The 25409-nt window shown below is 39.9% G+C and overlaps 1 protein-coding gene across 2 annotated transcripts in view; it reads right to left on the minus strand.

The window, feature by feature from the left end:
- Positions 1–25409, minus strand: part of Tet2 (tet methylcytosine dioxygenase 2) — a 164485-nt gene that overhangs the window by 25057 nt on the left and 114019 nt on the right. The window lies entirely within an intron of this gene.

Consider the following 25409-nt stretch of genomic DNA (forward strand, 5'->3'; position numbering starts at 1 on the left):
GTGGGCATGGTGCTGTACACCTAGAGTCCCAGAATTCAGGAGGCTGAAACAGGAGGATCACAAATTCCAGGCTACAGCTGAGCACGGTGGTGTATAGCACCCGGGAGGCAGAGGCAGGAGGATCACCATGAATTCAAGGGCACCCTGAGACTAAATAGTGAATTCCAGGTCAGCCTGGTCTGGAGGAAGACCCTGACTCAAAAAGACAAAAAAGAATGAAAAGTATGTGTAACTTTATTCCTAAAAAATGTTCACAAATTGAGTGTACTTAGGCAACATTTATTAGAATGCTAGAATCTTCCAAATCCTTCCAAAACAGGCCCCCTAGTAGCAACTTCTCTCAAAGTAGCTTTGTTTGGCCTATTTTGATATGTGATTTATAAGCATATATATAATTTGTGCCTTTTTTTTTGAGGTAATGTCTTGCTCTAGTTCAGGCTGATCTAGAATTCACTATATAGTCTCAGGTTGGACTCAAACTCACAATTCTACTTCTGCCTCCAAGTGCTGGGAATAAAGGCGTGTGTCACCATGCCCAGCTTATTTGTGTCTTTTATTTTATGTTTTGACTTTTGGAGGCAAGGTCTCAGTCTAGTCCAGGTTGACCTGCAATTCACTATATAGTCTCAGACTGGCCTTGATCTCATGCTGATCCTCCTACCTCTGCCTCCCAAGTGCTGGGATTAAAGGTGTGCATCACCACACCTGCTCTTTATTTGTGCCTGCAAAAATATTTTGTCTTTACTTGAGAGAGAGAGAAAGAGGCAGAGAGTAAGAGAAAATGGGTGTACCAGGTCCTTAAGCCACCACAAACTCCACATGCATGTCCCACCTTGTACATCGGGCTTACATGGGTTCTGGGGAACTGAATCTGAGTCCTTTGGCTTTACAAGCAAGTGCCTTAACTGCTAAGCCATCTCCAAACATGTTTGAAAAATCCATTTTTGGGTTATAGGGATGGCTTAGCGGTTAAGGGAATTGCCTGCAAAGCCAAAGGACCCAGGTTTGATTCCCCAGGACCCATGTAAGCCAGATGCACAAGGGGGCGCAAGTGTCTGGAGTTTGTTTGCAGTGGCTGGAGGCCCTGGCACATCCATTCTCTCTCCCTCACTCTTTCTCTGTCAAATAAATAAGTAAAAATAAAATAAAGAAAATCCATTTTTATTAGTGCATGTAGTTATGCCTTAAAATTTTTATTTTATGTTGTGAATATACTACCAGGTTACTCTGTAGTCCCAGGCTGGCCTTGAATGCTTTTCCTATGTCTTGTTTCCTGAGTGCTGGGAGTAAAGGCATACTCCACCACATCTGGCTCCATTATTCTTGTTTTTTTTTTTTTTTTTTTTTAAAGGTAGAGTTTCACTCTAGTCCATGCTGACCTAGAAATCACTATGTAGTCTCAGGGTAGCTTGGAACTCATGGTGATCCTCCTACCTCAGCGTCTTCATGCCCCCTCAGTGCTGGGATTAAAGGCGTGTACCACCACACCTGGCTATTATTCATTTTTTGAAGAATAGTTTTGCTATGTTAATTCATTTTATGCAGTACTTATTCATATTCATTGCTTCTATGGAGGATAAACTCTCCAAAGATCTATATCCTTGCTTTTTATTGAGCTCTGTGCAATAGTGGTTTCTTTACATTGGTATATTCCTTTAGCATTTATTAGCTAAAATTCTTTAAAGAGCTCTCCTTATCAGCTGGTTGGTTATGGTTGGATAGTTTATAAGCAATAAGCAAGTGACAGAAAAAGCTTACACATGTTATTGTTACTAATATAAAACCAAGTTGTTAGGGCTGAAGAGATGGCTCAGCAGTTAATGCACATGCCTGCAAAGCCAAATGACATGGGTTCAATTCTCTAGTAACCACATAAAGCCAGATGCACCAAATGGCACATGCACCTGGGGTTTGTCTGCAGTAGCTAGAGGCCCTGGTGCACCCATTCTCTCTCTTTTTCTCTCTTTCCCTGCTTGCAAATAAATTAATTTAAAAAAAAGCCAGGAGTGGTAGTACATGTGACCCTACTTTGAAAAACTAAAGAAATAAACAAAAAACCCTCAGACTTCCACTTATGATCGTGGCATTGTAGACATGCCACAGCAGCCTAGGGGAAGAAATGAGCAGAAAAACACCATAATACATTCTTCTACCAAAAAGTGAAGGTGTGTAAGTAATTATCACCACAGCAGAGAAGCAGGAGAGACCCAGAGCTTCAAGCAATTGTAGAATCAGTTCCCGCTGCAGTGCTGGTCCTTGTCCCAGTGTCAGGGAAGAGCTATGCGCCTAAGCCGCAGAAGAAACCAGGTAGGGAGACACTCCACTCACACCAGCCTTCTTGAAAAATCAAAGATCTGAAGAGACAGCAGGGTCCAGCAGAGCAGCTGCTGAGGAAGGGGACCACCGGGACCAGCTCACAGATCTGCAGCTCCAGCACAGCCTCAGGCACCCTCCAGAGTCTCCCCTCCCTCAGCTGCCAGTGCCAGCACACCACTAGAGACCCGAGGAAGGGGAATCAGCTACCCAGCACCCAGCACAGCCATCAGAGCAGTGGACCCACTGACCCAGCCAGCCTAGCCAAGCCCACAGTGCAGTACAGAGGGACCCAAGAAGGCACACAGCATAGGTGAGACCAGAAGCCATCCCAAAAGGTAAAAGGGCCGACCAGGTGAGTGCCTGCCCCTAACCTGGAACACAGGCCGGCCTCGGAAGTGCTGCTGGCACCTTCCATGTCAGGTCCCAGTTATGGTCTTGCATTTTGGTGCAGTCCTTTGTTGCTTCCTGATTTATAGGGCCTTTGTTTTTTGTCATTTGTAGGGGCAGGGTCTCACTCAGCCCCAGACAGACCTGGAACTCTTTACAGACCAGAAATTTCAGCCTCCCAATTGACAGCATTAAGGGTGTAGGGCAACACACACCCTAGGACTTCGACTTTGTTAGGTTATCTGTTTGTTTTAATGACCACTCTTACATAAATACTCTGTGCTGGTTTTAATGGGTGTGTATATTGCTCAGCTGAATTTCAGAACTTTCCTATATTTTGCTCCACTTAGCCTACTAGAATATTTGCATAGCAGGCAAACCCAACACCTAAGGACACTTTGCTGTAACTCTGGGAGTAATATAAGAGCCACATCTGGCACCTTAAGCTCCTACCCTGAAGAAATATGTCAGATTAACATGTCTAAGAAACTGAAAGTAATTAGAAAACCCAGGCATCAAATTAACCTTAGGCAAAAATCTCTACATAAATACAGGAAACAAACAACAAAAAAAATCAGGGCACTATAATTCTGCCAAAACTTACAAATCCATCATAAATAACCTCCAGTGAGACCGATTTAGATGAAATGCCTGACAAGTGGAACTAATAGTATCTACAGACTATTCCATCCAATTGCTGCAGAATATAGAAAATTCTCTAAAATAAACCATATCCTAGGACACAAAGCAAATCTTAATAAATGCAGGAAAACTGAAATAATTCCTTGAACTCTATCTGATCACAATGGGATTAAACTACCAAATCAACAGCAAGAAAAACTATAAAGCATACACAACATCTTGGAAACTAAACAGTACCCTACTGAATGATGAATAGGGCATTGAAGAAATCAATAAGGAAATTTAAAAAAATCATACAATCAGCTGCGTGTGATGGAACACACCTTTAATTCCCGCACTTGAGAGGCAGAGGTAGGAGGATGGCTGTGAGTTAGAGGCTACCCTGAGAATACAGAGTGAATTCCAGGTCAGCCTGAGCTAGAGTGAGACCCTACCTCAAAAAACAACCAAAAAAAAAAACAAAAAAAAAATCATAGAGTCAAATAATAATGAGAATACAACATTCCAAAACCTTTGGGACACAATATGAAGGCAGTCCTAAAGAGAGAAATTTATAGCTTTAAGTGCCTATACTAAGAAATCAGAAAGGTCGCAAGAAAACAACTTAAAGCTTCACCTTAAGACTTGGAAAAAGAAGAACAAGCAAGCCCCAAATCAGTAAATGGGAAGAAAATAGTAAATTTAGGTTGAGCTCACACCTATAATCCCAGTACGTGAGAGACTGAGGCAGGAGGAGCACAGTGAGCTTGAGGCCAGCTTGGCATCTTAGTAATGAAATGTCAACCCAGCCTGCCTCTCTCAAAAGACTGAACCTGTCTCTAAATAAACAGTTATGTCAAATAATTTAAGAATTGAAATGTTTAACTATACGATGACCACAAGAAACACCTTAACCTTAAAGGTATAAATAGGCTAATATAAAAGGAAAGGAAAAATACATGTCATTGAAATCGTCGTTTAAAGGCAACATGGGGCTGAAGGGACGGCTTAGCAGTTATGTTGTTTTCCTGCAAAGCCAAAGGATCCAGGTTCAATTCCAGAGGACCCATGTTAGCCAGATGCACAAGGGAGCGCACACGTCTGGAGTTTGCAGTGGGTGGAGGCCCTGGCACGCCCATTCTCTCTCTCTCCCTCTTTCTCTATCAAATGAATAATATATATGTATTTTTTTTAAAAAAAGGAATATGATTCTCACTGGTATGGTGCTTATTGAGCATGTACAAAAAAAGATGTTTGAAAAGCAACCTGGATTGGCTAAACAAATATAAGACATAATAAACTGACATAATATTACCAAAGAAAAACAATTATATTTTATAATGTTGCACAGGTGAACCAATTAAGTGTGACAATTATAAACATATGATCCTAACAATAGAACATCAAATTGTAGCCAAAGATGACAGAATTAGAATCACAGACAATTTAAGAATCCATTTTAAAAAATGGACAGAACAAGCAGAGATTGAAGCAAAAAGACAAGTTGTGAAGAGCATTATAAAATACAACCACAATTGTCTATTCTATATTCTACTCAGTAGTAGCAAAATTCTACATTCTTCAAGTGCTAACAGAGCACCCCAGGACAAGGTACATTCCATGATCCCTAAGGGGAGTTGGATTAAATTATAAATGAGTAACAGGAGCAAAGCTGTGTTAACTGTAACCTGATGAAATAAAATGACAAAATGCTCAGCATATAATAAATGGACTGAAGGAAAATCATGAGGCAAATAATGAAAATTCAAACTAAACACATGAAAACTTTAAGGAATACATTTAATACACTGCTAGAGGGAAATATACTGCTTTGGTTGCCTATATTAAGAGTTAAAACGTTCTTAAATCATTTAGCCAATTTTCTATCTTAAGAAATTAGAGGGGCTGGGCATGGTGGTGCACACCTTTAATCCCAGCACTTGGGAGGCATAGGTAGGAGGATGGCCGAGAGTTCTTGGCCACCCTGCGATGACATAGTGAATTCCAGGTCAGCCTGAACTAGAGTGAGACCCTACCTTGAAAAACCAACCCTTCCCCCCCTGGCCCCACAGAAAAAAAGAAAAGAAATTAGAGGACTGGAGAGATGGCCTTATAGTTATGGCATTTGCCTGCCAAGCCAAAGGGCCCAGGCTCAATTGCCCCAGGACCTACATAAGTCAGATGTACAAGCTGTTAACATGTGTCTGGAATTCTTTTATAGTGGCTAAAGGCCCTAGTGCACCCTTTCTCTCTGTCTACCACTCTTCCTCTCTCAAGCAAATAAATTAAAATTAAAAAAGAAATTGGGGCTAGAGAGAGATGGCTTAGCATTTAAGCACATGCCTACAAAGCCTAAGGACCCAGGTTCAATTCTCCAAGTCCCAAGAAAACCAGATGCACATGGTGTCACATGCATCTGGAGTTCGTTTGCAGAGGCTAGAGGCCCTGACGTGCCCATACTATCTCTGTCTCTAAACATAAATAAATAAACAAACAAATAAATAAATAAATAATGTGCGTTACCAAAAGGAGGAGGAGGAGGAGGCATGGTGGCACATGCCTTTAATCCCAGCACTCAGGAGGGAGAGGTAGGAGGATCATTGCACATTTGAGACCACCCTGAGACTACATAGTGAAATCCAGGCCAGCCTGGGATAGAGGGAGACCCTACGTCAAAAAAAAAAAAAAGAAAAAAGCAAACCACTCACACTCCAAAAGTAGAATGAATGCTAAACATTAAATTGGACAAGATTAAAATGAAAGAGAATGATAATAAAGAAAAATCAATGGAATTTCAAAGGGAAAAGTGGGGGGGAGGGTATTACCATGGGATTTTTTTATAGTCATGGAAAATGTTAATAAAAATTGAGAAAAAAATTAAAACAAAAGAAAAATCAAAGAAAATATTATATGGTTATTTGGGATGCTGCAGCAAGTAAGTCTCAGTCCCTCCCTTGCTTTCCCTGCTTGACTGCCTTCCCCCAAAGTCATGTGACAGGCCTTCAAACCTGACAGTCTCAGTTTCACTTCAAAAAGAATACTTTAGATTCACCAATTTAAATATGATTCCCATTACTAAAATCAGAAACAGAAGATTACTACTGATCTTACATAAATAAAACAAAAAGAGCAATGTTTTCACAAATTAGACAACCCTGATAAAAATGAAAATTTCTTGAAACATACAAGCTATTAAACTGACTTAAAGTATGATTTGACCTAGCCAGGCGTGGTGGTGCACGCCTTTAATCCCAGCACTCGGGAGGCAGAGGTAGGAGGATTGCCATGAGTTCAAGGCCACCCTGAGACTACAGAGTTAATTCCAGGTCAGCCTGGACCAGAGTGAGACCCTACCTCGAAAGGAAAAAAAAAAAAAAAAAAAAAAAGTATTATTTGACCTAATAAGTAAAAATATACATCCCATAACTGGGCATGGTGATGCACACCTATAATCCCAGCACTTGAGAGGATCACCATGAGTTCAAACCCTCTGAAACGATAGAGTGAACGAGACCCTACCTCAAAAATACAAAAACAGTTGGTTCCCCACCATGGCTGTGTGCCACTATTGCACTTGTGTGGGCATCACAACAGGTTATTTGTTGCTAAGTAGGTTAGACCATGAGTTGCTTGGACAGATATTGGTCATTTTCCCCCAGCCGACCATGTAGCACCTTCTAGCACTAGATGCATTGACTGTATGGGGACTGACTCTCTTCCAGCTTCCAGCCACACCATTCCATTTTACACGTCGACCACATAAGGTGAACTGCTCTTGATTTAGCTAACTGATCCCCTCAGTGGTATGGGACTCATAGCTGGAGCTGGGAAACAAGTCAGAACCATATCCAAACATAAGCTTGCTCTCCATTATCAAGCTACCAATCGTGGGTTACAAGAGGGCCTACACCTATGAAATTCTCTATTAAAAAAAAGTAAGGGTTATCTCATTTGTCCTGGTGCTAACTTACTCTCTGTTGGAGAATCTGCTTCTCTTTTTCAGATAGATGTAGATCCTAAGAAGAGAGCCACCCCATCATACCTCAAAAGGGCCCTGGCTGAAACTAAGAACAATTGCGAAACAAGCAAGGGTGCTATTTCCTGGTGAACCAGGTACCAGCAGAAGGGTGAAGAAGATCAACACAGAGAAAAATCAACTCCTTTCATATCAGAGAGCCAGAGACCCAGAGGCCAGAGACCCAGAGGCCCCCAACACCTCATCACTGAAGCAGACCAAAAATGAACCCAACATGGCTCAGGGAAAATTTTGCAGAAGAGGGGGCAGAAAGAATGTCAGAGCCATATGTTGGGTCATGATATGCAGAGACATTTATCCTACCCATAACTGTGGGCTAACTCCACGATTCATGGCCCATATACCTCAACAATGAGGGGCCAAGGGGGGGGTTTAGGTCACGGATGAGCCTAATAATGGTACCAAACTGACTGTATTTGCTGAATACAAAACTAATTAATAAAAAAATTTTTAAATACAAAAACACAACATATACATCCTATAATTAAAGATGTCCTATACTACTTCCCATTTCTGACCTTACACAGATGATATCTGCATTTAATACTTGATCCTAACAATGAGAGAGGTGAACAAACATTAAAAAGTTAGCACTACCTAGACTATCAAAAGTAAGGTTGCCAAAGGTCAGTGGTAAGTCCCTTTTGCTGAAGACTCCATACGCAACTGACATGTAAAATGGAATGGCATGGCTGGAAGCCAGGAGAGAGTCAGTCCCCAGACAGTCAGCATGTTTTGTGCCAGAAGGTGCTACATGAGCGACTGGGGGAAATGACCAATTATCTGTCCAAGCAACTCTAGTCTAACCTGCTTAGCAATAAATAACCTGTTGTGATGCCCACACAAGTGCAATAGTGGCACACAGCCATGGTGGGGAGCCAACTGCTCTTGATTTGGCTAAATGATCCCCTCAGTGGTCCGGGAAACAAGTCAGAACAATATCCAAACATAAGCCCTCTCGCCAATATCAAGCTACCAGCAATCATGGGCTACAATAGGGCCTACTCTCTATTAAGAAAAAGTAAGTGTTATCTCAATTTTCCGGGTGCTAACTTACTCTCCGTTGGAGGATCTGCTTCTCTTTTTCAGATAGATGCAGATCCTAAGGAGAGAGCTGCCCCATCATACCTCAAAAGGGGCCCGACTGAAACTAAGGATAATTGGCGAAACAAGCAAGGGTGCTGTTTTCCTGATGAACTGGATACCAGCACAAAGGGGAAGGAGACCAACACAGACAAAAATCAACTCCTACCAAATCAGAGAGCCAGAGCCTCAGAGGCCCCCAACACCTCAGCACTGAAGCAGACCAAAAATGAACCCAATGTGGCTCAGGGAAATTTTGCAGGAGAGGGGGCAGAAAGAATGTCAGAGTCACATGTTGGGTCATGCTATGCAGAGACATTTATCGTACTAAGAACTGTGGGCTAACCCCACAATGCACAACCCATTTACATCAACAAGGAGGGTCCATTGGGAGGGTTAGGTCATGAATGAGCCTAAACAATGGTACCAAACTGCCTGTATTTGCTGAAAAGAAAACTAATAAATTAAAAAAAAAAGTTGCAGTGCAAATCCCTGTCCTTAAAATTGGACAGGCTGAAAAAAGAGAGCAAAGTGCATAAGGAGAAACCTCCGTAGGTAGCACTAGGAAAAGCTGAAAGGAAGACTGTCTGGGGGCTGTATGCGAAGAATTCTGAGGATTGAAATCTCCAAACGTAGAAAGCCCTTTACATTTGTGAGTTGTTTTTTTTTTAATCCCTAAGAAATGGATCTGGTTTCCACAGAGTAGTTGAGAAAAATCCCCCTAGCATGCAGAGAGCGAGGGAAGAACAGGACCATTTTGAAAGTGTCACATTATTCAGTTCTTCACAAATCCTACAATCTGTCTGAAGATAAAAGTAGAATAATTACCTTGTAGCTCATTCTATGAAGCCAACCACACTTGAACACCAAACCAAAACCAAAACCAAAGTCCTAATAAGAAAAGATACAGTCCAAGCTGGGTGTAGTGGCACACATCTTTAATCCCAGAGGTAGGAGGACATCTTGAGTTCAAGGCCAACCTGAGACTACACAGTTAATTCCAGATGTACTCTGAGCTAGAATGAGGTCCTATCTCAAAAATAAAGAAAAGGTACAGTCCAATATTGCTCATAAGCATGAATGTGAAAATTCAAATCAAATAGTAATATATATATATATATATATATATATATATATATATATATATGGATTTATATCTATCAAATACTATATAATAATCAAATAGGATTAACTCAAATAAGGTAGCCTGAAAATTTGAAAGTCAGGTTGGGTTATGACTCACTTGGAAAAGTGCCTGATGCACAAATTTGAGGACCTGAATTCAGATCTCAGAACCCACATAAATGCCAAACATGGCAGCTCTTGCCCATAATCCCAACTCTTGGGAAGCAGAAGTAGGTGGATCCTTGTGTCAAACTGGCTACCAAGAGTAGCTAAACTGGTGAGCCCTGGACTCAGTGTCACCCTGTCTCAATAAATAATAAGGTAGAGAGTGATCAAGAAAGACACCCAATATCAACTTCCAACCGCACATGCACCCACATACATATAAACACATATACACATGACATACATGCAATAACAACAACGACAAATTGAAAACAAGCTGGGTGTGGTGAACATGCCTATAATCTAAGTACTTGGGAGCACAAGACAGGAGAATCAAGTTTGAGAGCAGCCTGAGCTACATGGTGGAAGTCTATATTAATTAAAAAAAAAAAAAGTTCATGTCAACAGATATAGAAAAATCATTTGAGGGCTGGAGAGATGGCTTAGCGGTTAAGCGCTTGCCTGTGAAGCCTAAGGACCCCGGTTCAAGGCTCAGTTCCCCAGGTCCCACATTAGCCAGATGCACAAGGGGGCGCATGTGTCTGGAGTTCGTTTGCAGAGGCTGGAAGCCCTGGTGTGCCCATTCTCTCCCTCTCCCTCTATCTTTCTCTCTGTGTCTGTCACTCTCAAAAAAAAAATTTAAAAAGATAAAAAAAATCATTTGATAAAAACCAGCCCAAAGCTCTCAATAACAAGAGGGAAATGTTTCCAGTTTCTCAGAAGATCCCACAACCAGCACATTCAATAGTGATATACTTTAAGACCTGCTGGGATCAGAAATAAAGTATGGACTGTTCCTTCTCACCACTACAAAATAAAGCAAATAAAAACGTGGAGATTAGGAAGGAATAAAACCATTCATATTCCCATATGGTAAGATCTAGAAAACTCAAAAGAACTAAAAAAAAAAAAATCTGTTAGTTGATTATAACATGACTATAGGTTATAAGGTCTGTTCACACCAACAATGACCACATAGAACATGAAATTTAAAAATATTATCATTTATATTAATACTCTGCAAAATGAAATACTCATGCACAAATCTAAGAAAACATAAAAAGCTCAAGTGAGAAAATGGCAAATCTGATAGACAACATCAACAAAGAACTAACTGAAAGAAAAGAAATTCCTCTTCATGGGCGCCAACACAGTGTTAAGCTATCCCTTCCAGACTGATCTAAGGACTCAAGCTAAATTTCTATCAAGCCTCAGAAAAGTGCTTGTAGGGCTGGAGAGATGGCTTAGTGGTTGAGCGCTTGCCTGTGAAGCCTAAGTACCTCAGTTCAAGGCTCGATTCTCCAAAACCCACGTTAGCCAGATGCACAAGGGGGCGCACACGTCCAGAGTTCATTTGCGGTGGATGGAGGCCTTGGTTTGCCCATTCTCTCTCTCTCTCTCTGCCTCTTTCTCTGTCTGTTGCTCTCAAATAAATAAATAAAACTAAACAAAAAAATTTTTTAAAAAAAGAAAAGTGATTGTAGACAGTGATAAACTGATTTCAGAATTAACAGTGGGAGGCAAAGACCCAGAAAGAAATACTACTGAAAAGAGAAGAACAGTGTCACAGACCTGTCTACACAATTCACTCAAAATCTCACGTGGTCAAAATGACAGCACTGGTAGAAGAGCAGACAAGCGAATGCATCAGAACACAGAGCCCAGAACGAGGCCCAAGTAAGTGAACAGAAGGTAAATGGTCTCTGACAAAGGAATAATACAGTGGGCCAAGGCAAACTGTATAACAAATGGTACTGAGGCAAATGGACACCCCATGCAAAGACAGAATGTAGATATGGACTCTATTGCTGTCACAAAATTACTCCAAATGCATTCAGACCTAAACGTAACATGGAAAACCATAAAACTAGAAGACAGCGTGGGAAAGAATATAGATGCTGACCATGCAAGCATGACTGATGGCAAGCTGGACTTCATTCAAATAACCCTCCTTCTGCAAATAATACCATCGAGACAATGAAGAGTGGTTTTCCCCTGGGAGATACTGTTTGCAAAAGGTGTATCTCTAAGCCACAGAGAACAACTCAACACACAATCAGAGTGCCAACAGACCTGTCATGGCTCAGGGAATGTTGCCGAAGAGAGGGCAGAAAGATTGTAAGAGGCACAGAGTAAGTAGGAATATCCTGATGCATGGCTCTCCAGCTAGCTCACAGGGACTGACTAAGGCCTTCATCACCCTACAATTCCATAACTCCACTGAGGAGAGCCCCAGGGAAGTGGGAGCAGTGGCGAGGGGATAACAAAAACTAACATAACATAACATACATACATTACATATATATATATATATATATATATATGCATACACACACATACCTGTCCTTCAAAAAAAAAAAAAAAGGAAGGTATCTCATAAAAGGCTGCTACTCAGGATGTACCAACTACTTTTGAAATTCGATGATAAGAAAGTAACCTGACTTTAAAAATAAGCTGAAGCTGATGACTTTAACAGACACCTCAAGGAAGGTACACGGACAGGAAATAAGCACATGGAAAAGAAATGCTGCACATCACGTCTTCAGGCAAATGCATACTGAGATAGTGCTGAACTATCATCATGCACAGAATGGCCAAATCGAAGCACTGGCAGAATGCTGGTAAGGCAGTCACAGGAACTTCTGTTCATTACATCTGGGAATGCAAAATGGTATAGTCTGCTTGGAAAATAATTGGGTGGTTTCTTAAAAGAAAGTCAGACATGCTTTTAACCGTCCATTCTAGTCATCAGGTTCATTACTAACCCAAGAGGCAGCTGTGGAGACAGGAAGGCTGCTATGGCCACGTGAAATGGGGAGGTGCAGTAGGCTCAGCGCAGGCAGCGCAGTGGCGGTGGCGGTGGCCCCACACTCGGGGGCTGGGAACAGACGTCATTGGCAGAGTAAGCCCGAAGTCAGGGGCGGATCAACCTCTGCAGCCACTGATCTGCCCTTTACTGCTGTGACGCCCAACATGTTGGCACTCCAGTGGGTTCTTGACACACACAGCTGCATCCCTCCAGCAGAAAGACTGATACTTAAAAGGTCGTGAAGGTAGGAGACAGATGCTCAACTTTACAGCCCTCGGTGCCAAGGTGGCTTCTCACACTCTCAACACACTTAGAAGACAGTGCCGCTGGACGAGTAGCCCTGGCAGGAAGTATGGGCTGGGAGTCTCAGGAGATCTGCCTCATCTGAATGCAAAGCTAAGGAGTCCAGCAGAGGCCCCCGGGGTACTCAGATGGAGGGCAGTAAAGTGAAGGCGGCTCTGAGGGACATCAGTAGCCACTTCTCCAATACAGGATCAATAGCAGCATAAGCCACAGGAATGACCAGGGTCCCTAAAGCTCAATGATTTAACAACAGACAACCAGAAGGAAGACTGTCATAGATGGAGGACAGTCAAGGAAGTATTACATTCAATGCTCAATATGGAAGAAAAAGTCATGACCATAGCATTCAAGTCATTTAGAATATGAAGAGACCAAACCTAAGACTCCATGGGAAAAGAAAAGGAGCTGAGATAAAGCTACAGGTATTAAGCTCTATTCACTGACTTTATACCAGAAAGTTGCCCAGACTAGAGAGTTGGACATCTAACCACAAAAGGCATGTAGATCCCCAAAGACCTGACCAGAGAAGCTGCCCTTAGCACATGATAGTCAGATGTCAAAACCAAAAAGTAAATAAATAATATTGAAAGTTCTAAGAGAAAAATGTCAACTCACCTATATAACATCAGAATAATGCCACATCTTTCACCAGCAACCATAAAAGCCAGGAAAGCATAAAATAATATATTTCAAGTCCCGAAAGTAAGTAAATTCCAACAAAGATAGTCATATATGGCAAGGCCATCTGTTAAAAGGTGGTAAAAGAAATTTCAAGACCATACAAACTAGAGCAGTTTATGACCATCAGTACTGAAGAAGTCCTGGAAGCAATTCTAAACACAGAGGATGAACAAAGACAGATTCACAAGAGCCCTGGGAAGAACAAAGTCCATGAGAGGAACAGGTGAAGAGAGAAAAGCAAGGTAGGAATCCATCTAAAAACCAACAAAGAAGCTGGCCGAAGTGGCACATGCTTTTAATCCCTAGAAGTATGTGTGTATGTATACCAAATTATAGCAACAAGATAAAAACAACTTAAACAGTCCTACAAAATCAACAAGATTGAAACATACAAATCAACAAATGTAATATAGCACAAAGACTTCACAAAACTCACATGATTATCTCAATTAAAGAGACAGAAAAGGCCTGTGACAAAGTTCACATCCCTTCATGATAAAAGCCCTAAAGAAAGTAGAACTATTTCAACATAGTAAATGTTATATATGACAAACCTAAGTTGTGAAAAACTGAGGGCATTTCCTCTAAAATCATGAACAAAGAAAGGCTTCTTACTCACCACTCTTATTTAATATCTTGCTCAAAGTCTTAGTTAAAGCAATGACAAGAAAAAAGAATAAAATGTATATAAACAGGAAAAGTGAAGGCTGTCTTAATTAGCAGATGACACAAATCCTATTAATATTTAGATCTGATAGTTCTAGCAAGGAAGAAGGTTATAAAATCAATGTATCAATCAATAATGACCTTGTCAAGGAAGAAATCATAGAAAAAAATCAGTTCACAATAGATTCAAATAAAATAATAAAATACATAGGAACAAACAACTAAGGATGTAAAAGATCTCTATAATGAAAACATGACACTGAAGAAATCAACTGAAGAAACCACTACCAGATGGAAAGACTTCCCTTGCTCATAGACTGGTACAGTCAGTATTAAACAAATGGTATGTTACCAAAGTGCTCTCTCTATAGATTTTAGGCAATCCTTATCAAATTTACAAAAATAGTGATATAGGGCACTCATCTGTGAAGCCTAAGGACCCAAGTTCGATTCCCCAGGACCCACATAAGCCAGATGCACAAGGTGGCACAAGTGTCTGTAGTTCATTTGCAGTGGCTGGAGGCACTGGCATGCCCATTCTATCTTCCTCTTTCTCTCTCAAATATATAAATTTAAATTTAAAAATTTACAATTATTTCCTTTACAGAACTAGAAACGCAATCCCAAAAGACCACAAATAGCCAAGGAAGAAAGCAGAAAGAGCAATGGTGCTGTAGAGACATTGCAAATGCCCCTTAGTTATGAGTTGATTAAAATCATGACAAACACATCTCACATACATGTTATTCAGCCATAGAAAGAAAATATAATAATGGCCACAGCATGGATGAATGTGGAATGAAATTATTGAAGTACAGATAGGCTAATGATTCCACTACTATGAAATGGCCAGAATGGCCAAGAGATCTATTCTGTTCTGTTCTGTTTTCTGTTGTGATCTTCTTAATTATTTGCCACAGAGACCAAAAGTTAATTCATTAGTGGTTGCCACTTGCAAAGGAAGATGGGAGGAAACTGCCTATAAAACCTAAGGGTTCTTTGTAGTGTAGAGAACATTCCATGGGTACAGATGATGACTGTATATCTCAAGAAAGTCATTTCCACATGACTTGCAATGTGGCTCATGCTTAGATGAATGAAATAAATATAGTGCAAATGTAATCTATAACAAATTTTAAAAATCCTTGGCCTTTTATTACCATTTGGTTTCAAAATTACTAAAATATTTCAAAGGGAAAATAAGATTATGTATTTGGCAAATTCAGAGCCTCTCCTTCTTCCTTCCCTTCTTCTTTCCTGCTTCATTTTCTTTTGCCTTTCTCTTTCCCCCTGTCATTCCCACATCCTCCTTTCTTATCATTTCATTTTTTGAGACAGTCTCTCACTATGTATCCCAGGCTGGCCTGGAACTCCTGTTTTGCATCTCAAATGGTAGATTTACATGTATGAACCATCATACCTGGCTGGGATACTTTCAAGAGAGAGAAACTCTACCTAATAGTTATGTCAGACAACGGGTGCAAAAGTGGCATGTCTGTCATGGTGGAAACCAACTGCCCTCCAATTGCACTGGAGGCCCATTCCATGGAAGAAAATACATCCCTGATACTGAAAACCTAAAGCAGGGGTAGTCAGGTGCCCTATGGGTGTAACATCTGCTGACGTCTGGATAAATGTATATACTATGCTTATCAAACTGCCCAGTAAGCACTTCTCTTAATATTTATACCCTTATATTAATGCTACACTCACTTTGGGTAGAGAATCTTCTCTTTTCAGATGGCACTGACCTTGGGATGACTCAGAAGGTATCATAATGCTGGAAAGAACTGACTGGAGTACTGGGTAACATCTAAATCACACCTTCCAAGGCTCAGGCTCTAATGTGGAAGAGGTGGCTGGAAAGAATGTAAGAGCCAAAGGAAGGGTAGGACTCCTTACAACGTGCTCTCTCCAGACAGAAAATGGCCTGGATATCCATGACCTCATAGTGCCTGGCACTACCTATAAAAGAGCATCATAAGAGGAGGAAGAGATCATGACATCAAAATAAAAGAGAGACTGATTAAGATGGGGAGGGGATATGATGGAGAATGGAATTTCAAAGGGGAAAGTGGGGGTAGGGAGAAAAAAAAAGAAACTCAGATGGAAAAAAAATTAGTTATGCCAGACAACAGAGGTAAACTGGGACTATTCTACCCAAAAGCCTCAGTTAATGCAAGGTGTGTACACTCTCCTTTTCATTATCTTTGTTTGGAGGGAGGCACTTGTGTTTACATATCTCTGTCCATGTAATTTCAACAGATATGTCCTGATTATTGAATGACATTAAAGAATTAGCAGCTTTTAGATGAAAATGACAACATGGGCTGGGTTATGAAACAAGAAATTGTTATCTCTTGGGAGATATAAATGAATGTTTTTTTATGGTAAAGACAATGTGGTATCTTTTTGGTTTTAAAACACTAGTGGCAGTGGGAATAATAAATATAGGACAAACACATGAAATGGTATAGCTAAAATGTTAACTGATACACTGCAGCTGTGTGCAGAGTCCATCATGTTACATTGTTTTCTTTTAGGTGTCTTTGAAACTTTTTATAATATACATTTAAAAAATGCTTTATATCAAACTGCCATGGGAAAAGCATTTCTGGCTTTGATTCCCTCATAATGACAGATATACTCCCACAACTCTCACTTGCCAAAAAAAATATTGAGTAGGCTTAGTCATAAAACAGAAATCTCACAGGGAACCTTAAAGGAGAAACAGCTGGCTTGGCTCACAAAAATGTGAGAATCACCTTTTGATCCCCTACAAGATGCTCTGAGCTCTTCTCTGGACTCCCAGTGGGCGGTGCAGTGTGTGTGGGCACAGGGGACTGACACTGCAACATGGCTTTGAATGTGAAACTGAGGCAGCGCCCTGGTCTGAGACTTCTTTCTTGGCATAAAGTAAGGATTTTGACTTCCAGTTAAAATGGCAGCCTAAGGGAGAAAAAGCCATAAAACAAACAACAACAACAAAAACCCCAGCAAAATACACTCTTCTACTAATAAGTGAGGTGTATAGGAAATTACCGACTGCAGCAGAGAAGTAGGAGAGATCCAGAGCATCTAGAGCCCACAGAACCAGGCAGTGGTGGCTCCGGCAGCAGTGGCACCAAGTCTGCATGGCCTCAGCTATAAGGCTCAGCCTGAGCCACACAGGAAAAGGCAGGTAAGGAGACTCTTTGCTGGTACTCTAGCTCCTTGCAAACTCACACAACGTGAAGGGAGGACAGCAGGGAAGAACAGAGGAGCAGCTCGTGAGGAAGACGACTGTGAGGACCAGCAGGAAAACATCAGCCATCATTCACTGCCTTTCTCCCCCCACCCCCCACCAGCTTAAATCCCAGCAAGCACCAGAGACCTGGGGAAGGAGCTCACCTACATAGCAACAGACAGGTGATCAGAGCAGCAATCCAGCAACCCAGCCAGCCTACCTGAACCCACAGCGCAACAAAGAGAGACCCAAGCAGGAGCACAGCACAATTGAGACCAAAATCATCCCAAAAGGTAACTGGTATTACACCAGGGAAGGGTCTTACATGGTCACAACCTGACTTGAAACCCTCAAAAGACCAGAAATCCTAGCCTCCTAGTTGACAGAATTAAGGGTGTGGGGCAACACACATCCTAAGGGACTGTGATTTTGTTTAAGGATCTGCTAGTCATAATACCTACTTTTGCATAAATGCTCTGTGCTGTTTTTCATTGAATGTGTACATTGTTCAGTTAAATTTTAGACTCTGCCTGTATTTTGTTTCACTCAGCCTTCTTTAACACTCTCATAGTAGGCAAACACAACATCCAGGTTCACATTTTATAGTTCCTCTGAGAATCTTAAGAGCCACACCTAGCACCTTAAGCTCCTACCTTGATAAAAGATAACATCAGATTGGTTGATATAACTAATAATACTGCAGATAATTAGAAAAATCCAAGCATTAAATTAATCCAAGATGCCAAAATATGTACATTATAACACAAGAAACACACACAAAAAATCAAGACAATGTAAATCCACCAAAAACTGTTAATGCATCAGAACTGACCTCCAGTGAGACTAATTTACAGGAAATGCTTGAAAATATGTCAAAGAATTATTATAAAAATGTTCAAAGATTGGGCTGGAGAGATGGCTTAGCGGTTAAGCGCTTGCCTGTGAAGCCTAAGGATCCCGGTTCGAGGCTCGATTCCCCAGGTCCCACGTTAGCCAGATGCACAAGAGGGTGCAAGCGTCTGGAGTTCGTTTGCAGTGGCTGGAGGCCCTGGCATGCCCATTCTCTCTCTTGTCTCCCTATCTGCCTCTTTCTCTCTCTGTCACTATCAAATAAATAAAAATAAACAAAAAATTTAAAAAAAATGTTCAAAGAAATCAGGGAGGACATCAAAGGAATAAAAATCAAAGGAATCAAAGATGACACAGTAAACCAATTAAATGAAATGAGAAGGTCAATATAAGACATAAATGAAGGAATGGAAATAATAAAGAAAAATCAGTCAGAATTACTAGCAATGAAGAACACAGTCAATGAAATAAAAAACTCTGTAGAAAATTTCACCAGTAGAATGGATGAAGGAGAAGACCAGATGGCAGATCTAATACATACAGTCCAACAAAGAGAAAGACAAACTTGTAGAAAAGTATGAGTGGGAATTTCAAGATATTCGGGACACTATGAAAAGATCCAATATAAGAATTCAGGGTATAGTAGAAGGGGAAGAATTTCACTCCAAAGGCATAGTAGGCATCTTCAACAAAATCACAGAAGAAAATGTCCCCCAAATTGGGAAAGAGATGCCAATGCAGACACAGGAAGCCTTTAGGACACCAAAAAGACAAAACCTGGAAACAATCTCTCCTCAGTATATTATAACTACACTTCAAAACATACAAGCCAAAGAAAATATATTGAAAGCAGTTAGACAGAAAAATCAAGTCACATACAAAGGCAAGCCATCAGGATCACAGCATATTACTCAACGCAAACTTTTCAAAGTCAGAAGGGCTTGGAGTATTCAAAGTTCTGAAAGATAACAACTGTCAACCAAGTTTACTTTATCCTGCAAAGCTATCCATTCAGATATATAGAGAAATAAGGACATTCTACAACAAAATCAGGCTAAAGGAATATTTGAAGACAAAACCAGCTCTACAGAAAATACTTGAAGCAATCCTTCATACTGAAAAGAAAGAAAAGCACCTATAAGGAACCTGGAAAAACCAAACCATACTCAAATACTGCTTAATACAAGAAAGCAAAGGTGAAACCAGAATAACAACAAAGCAAGAAAAATGGCAAAAATAAATAAAGACCTTTCAATAACTCCTAATATCAATGGCCTCAATGCGCCAACCAAAAGACATGGGTTTGCAGACTAGGTTAAAAAGAAGGATCCTTCAATTTTTTGCCTCCAAGAAACTCACCTTTCTGCAGAGGATGGACAGTATTTTAGGGTGAATGGTTGGAAAACGGTGTTTCAAGCAAATGGGCCTAGAAAACAAGCAGGGGTTGCTACCCTAATATCTGACAAGGTAGATGTCAGTCCAACATTAGTTAGGATAGATAAGGAAGGTCACTTTATATTAATTAAAGGCACACTCAAACAGGAGGACATTACAATCCTAAACATATATGTACCTAACATGGGGGCTCCCAACGTCATCAAACAAACGCTATTAGAACTAAGGTCACAGGTAACACTGAACACAGTTGTAGTGGGTGACTTCAACACCTCACTCTCATCAATTGACAGGTCATCCCAGCAAAAATTAAACAGAGATGCATCTGGATTAAATGAGTTCACAGAATAGACCTAACAGATATCTATAGGACATTTCATCCAAATGCTGCAGAATACACATTCCTTTCAACAGCACATGGAATAGTCTCTAAAATAGACCATGTATTAGGACACAAAACAAATCTTAATTGGTTGATATTGTATATATGTAAGTACAATGATTGTGATGGGGAAGTAATATGATGGAGAATGGAATTTCAAAGAAGAAAGTGTGGGGGGGAGGGAGGGAATTACCATGGGATTTTTTTTTATAATCAGGGAAAATGCTAATAAAAATTTTTTAAAAAAAAGCCTATGGTGGGAGAGAACCTGGGCCCTAGGGGAGTAATGCCTGCTGTTGCTGGATTAAACACATGTATCATGCTCACCAAAAAAAAAAAAACAAAAAACAAAAAAAAAAAAACACAACTTAACAAATACAGGAAAACTGAAATAATTCCTTGCACTCTATCTCATCACAATGAGATCAAACTACAAATCAATAGCAAGAAAAGCTATAAAGTATACACAAAATCACAGAAACTAAACAACACACTACTAACTGATGAATGGGCCAATTAAGAAATCAAAATATTCAATAGAGTCAGAATATAATGAAAACACAGCATACCAAAACCTTTGGGACACAATAAAGGCAGTCCTAAGAGGTAAATTTATAGCTTTAAATACTTATAATAAGAAATTATAAAGGTTGCAAGTAAACGATTTAATATTTCACCTTAAAGCTTTGGAACAATAACAAGGCAAACTGAAAATTAGTAGACGGGAAGAAATAAAGATTAGGGAAGAAATTAGTGAAATAGAAACCAAAAAAAAAAAAAAAAAATCCAAAGAGTCAATGAAACAAAGAGTTGGTTCTTTGAAAGGATAAACCTTTAGCAAATCTGACCACTTGCTCAACCATTTTTATTGCTGCACTATTCACATAGCTGGGAAATGGAACTAGCCTAGATGTCCCTCAACTGATAAATGGATAATGAAGATGTGGTACATTTATACAATGGAGTTCTACTCAGTGGTAAAGAAAAATGAAGTATGAAATTTGGAGGAAAATGGATGGATCTGGAAAGGATTATACTAAGTGAGGTAACCCAGGCCCAGAAAAACAAATGCCGCATGTTCTCTCATATGTGGATCCTAGCTACAAATAACTGGATTTCTGTGTAAGTAGGAAGAAAACTCAGTAGCATAGACCAGTAAGCTAGAAAGGAGCTATAAAAGGAATAGAAAGGGAGGGAGGGGGTACCTGATAGGATGGTATTATATATACTTAATTAGAACAACAGATTAATGGGAGTAAAAAGGTCTAAGTGAGGTCAGGGGAAGAGACTGAGTAAAGAAAAGGTGGAGGAGGGCTAATCAAAATCTAAGAGGAGGGCTGGAGAGATGGTTTAGCGGTTAAGCGCTTGCCTGTGAAGCCTAAGGACCCCGGTTCGAGGCTCGGTTCCCCAGGTCCCACATTAGCCAGATGCACAAGGGGGCGCATGCGTCTGGAGTTCGTTTGCAGAGGTTGGAGGCCCTGGCGCGCCCATTCTCTCTCTCTCCCTCTATCTGTCTTTCTCTCTGTGTCTGTCACTCTCAAATAAATAAATTAATTTAAAAAAAAATCTAAGAGGATATAAATAAGTCATATGGAAACCTACTTTTTTATATCATGAAACATGTAGGAGCCATAGATTGTTACTAGAAAACTTTCAGTGCCAGGGATGGGACACCTTCCAGTGATATTGGTCAGGGAGGTCCCCCAAACATTACAGGTCATGGCTGAGGCCCTTGGTTTCCCACCAAGAATAGATGGTAAGAGCCTGTTGCTGAAGTCTCCACATACTTGGGCTGCACGGCCACTGAGAAACCCTGATGGAGCTGAGCTGATAACCTCCCCCATGTAGACCAGCTGAAAGAAATCTGGAAAAAGCTATGCTACATGCAGTTCAATGGGAGAGAGAGGAATCACCAGTGAAGATATTCAACAGTGCACACTGCAAGCCTTATATTTGGCCCGCCAGGCCAAATGAGCCAATAGGTGCAATAGTGGCACATCTGTTTTGGGGGAAACCAATTGCCCTCTTAATTTGACTGGAGGCCTGCTCCATGGGAGGGACTATATCCCTGATACTGAAAACCTGAAACAAGGGTAGTCATGAACCCTAGGGGTGTAACATCTGCTGCTGTCTGGCTAAATGTATATACTATGCTCACCAAACTGCCCAGTAAGCACTTCTCTTAATGTTCATACCCATATATCAAGGCTACTTTCACTTTTGGCTAGAGAACCTTCTGTTTTTAGACTTAGGAGGTGACATGGTATGAGAAGAAGTGACAGAAGAGTGCTCACCACAGAAATATCTCAATCACACCTTCCATGGCTCAAGGTATATTGTGGAAGAGGTGGTGGAAAGATTATAAGAGCCAAAGGAAGGATAGGACTCCTTAAATGTGCTCCTCCAGACACAAAATGGCCTGGATATCCATGACCTCACAGTGCCTGGCACTACTTACACAATACCATCATAATAGAAAAGAAAAGATGATGACATCAAAATATAAGAGACTGACTGAGAGGGGGAAGGGATATGATGGAGAGTGGAGTTTCAAAGGGGAAAGTAGGGGGAGGGAGGGAATTACAATAGGATATTGTTTATAATATGGAAGTTATCAATAAAAATTATTTTTAAAAAGTCATAATTTTGACTTAAACCATCTATAAAATAAAAGTTAATTGTGGGGTAGAAGAAACCTCAAAAGGTATTTTCTAAGTATAGTCTCTATTGCTACTTGATAGACATCTGTTTTAATTATGTATTTCTTTTATGTTTTAAAACTTGGGGGAAATGGTAGAACTTCCCTTAGTATGCAGAAGCCTTAGCTTAAACATTATCTAAATAATTACATCTCTACCCTGAAATTCTAGACAAGGGAAAGCAAAATGATACAACTATGCTTTAAAAATATCTTAAGAAAAACAAGTCTTAAGAAAAAATCATTAAAGATTAACAAAAAAGTCTTACTGGGTGTGGTAGTACACTTCTTAATCCCAGCATTCCAGAGGTAGAGGTAGGAGGATCATTGTGAGTTTAAGGCCAGCCTGAGACTACACAGTGAATTCTAGGTCAGCCTGGGATAAAGCAAGACCCTACCTCAAAAAAATTTAAAAATCTTAATATTTGATTCATATCTTTTAAAATATTTTATTTGATGGAGAAAGAGGCAGATAAGTGAAAGGAAGAATGGATGCACCAGGGCCTCTGGTCACTGCAAATGAACTCCAGAAGCATATGCCACCTTGTGTATCCCACTTCAGATAGGTATTGTGGAATCAAACCTGGGTCTTTTGCCAGCAAGTGCCTTAACCACTAAGCAATCTCTCCAGCTCAGAATCATATCTTTTCATTTCATACTTACAAACTATTTAGATCAATTAAGCCAATTAAGACCTCTAAACCTCTAGACCAACCATTGTTCATGATTTTAAAATGTGAAACAAAAAAATTTAAGGAGGCTTTTAACATATATTTCCTTGTATACGTCAGTGTCCATTTCATGTAAAGGTATTTATAGTAAATTAAAGATGCCTTTAGGGGAGAAATGCCAGACATAAGTAAAATTAATGATGAAAGTGAAAGTTCACATGAAATTTCAAGAAAATTAATTTTAACTGTAATTTTCACAAGCAGTTATTCAGTGATCCAGAAATTTTAATCCAAGTCGAAAAGAAATTCTATTTAAAAACAACATAGTGTTACTGAATTCCTAAGGAAATATCACCCCAAATGCACCCCAAATGTCTTTTAATTTCTTTTTTGACTCAAGGTACCTATTTCTACTTTTTCCAGAATGAACAAGAAAATTTACAGAAGGTTGAAAAATATTTCACAACTAATGCAATACATGGTAAGTTTGCAAATCACGTGTTATGAAGCATTTGTGGAAGTGGGCTGACAGCAGTCAAGCCACATGTTCATTATAGGATGAGTAATGTATAGTGGGCATGGTGGTGCACACTTTTTATCCCAGCGCTTGGGAGGCAGAGGTAGGAGGAGCGCCATAAGTTCAAGGCCACCCTGAAACTACATAGTTCCAGGTCAGCCTCAGCTAGAGAGAGACCCTACCTCAAAAAACCAAAAAAAGTAAAAAAGTAAAAGGGAAGAGTAGTGTTCTTTAATAAATTACTGATCACCAGGGATGGAAGGATGTCTTAGCGGTTAAGGCATTTTTGCCTGTAAAGCCAAAGGGCCTAGGTTTGATTCCCCAGGACCCACGTTAGCCAGATGCACAAGGGGGTGCACACGTCTGGAGTTCGTTTGCAGTGGTGTCTGACATGCCATTCTCTTTCTCTCTCTGTCAAATAAATAAATATATAAATAAATAAGATTACTGATCACTGATTTGCTATGTACCAAAACTATACTGACTTAATGTTGGTAAAAACCATGAGCAAATTATAGCCAGCAAAAGAATAAATTTGATTAGCAATGGACTTAGCGTAATGTGGATATGAATATTTCCATAACCTCAGCATACTATTTTGTGGTTAGGAAGATTACAGAAACTGTAAAACTAAAATTATTTTTGAACAAATTATGATCAAAATACTGATTATCTCAGCATGCCACGAACAACCTTCCCATATCTTAGCATTATTGATGAATTCACAGCACAAAAATAAAATAAACCTTTCTCCAAGTGATTGCTATGGCTTCCTATAAAGTGGAAAAAGTTAAATAAACAAAAAATCCCAATTAAATGCTCTAAATATATTGAACTGGATCCTCTTGCCATCCTACACCAAATTTTTAAGACATATTTATTTAAGGGGGGGTGGGCAGATAGAGAAACTGGCTGCACCAGGGCCTCTAGCTACGTCAAACAAACTCCAGACCCATATGCCACCTTGTGGGTACTGGGGAATTAAACTTGGGTCCTTTCACTTTGATAGCAAGTGACTTCCTCCAGCCCCATCAAATGTTTATATTCTCAGAAAATAATACCTATTCAGTCATAGAGAGCAATTTTCAGTTATTCAGCAACAGTGGAAATGGAAGCAACCTTCGTTAGTATAAGGAAATAAATGAACTCAGTTAAATATAAAAAATATTTCTATTTCTATAGACATTCTAGAAATTTTATAATTTTGTTTGATATATGTTTACTTAAACATATGTCAACATGACTTATATTAATGGTCCATGACCTGGAAATAATGAAATTTTTCACAAAATGTATTTGCTTTGGATGGTGGACCCTGGAAAGTGATGTCACAAAGGCTGTCAATTGCAGCACAAGAAAAATATGCTAATGGTCATGTCAGTACTTACAATTCTGTTCTGGACTGTCGTAAGATCACAGTATGCAAAATTTTGGAGAAATCACCTCAAATTACTCATGCTAGCAAATAGTTACATTGCC

This window comes from Jaculus jaculus, chromosome 2, assembly GCF_020740685.1.
Source record: "Jaculus jaculus isolate mJacJac1 chromosome 2, mJacJac1.mat.Y.cur, whole genome shotgun sequence".
Classification (NCBI taxonomy): Eukaryota; Metazoa; Chordata; class Mammalia; order Rodentia; family Dipodidae; genus Jaculus; species Jaculus jaculus.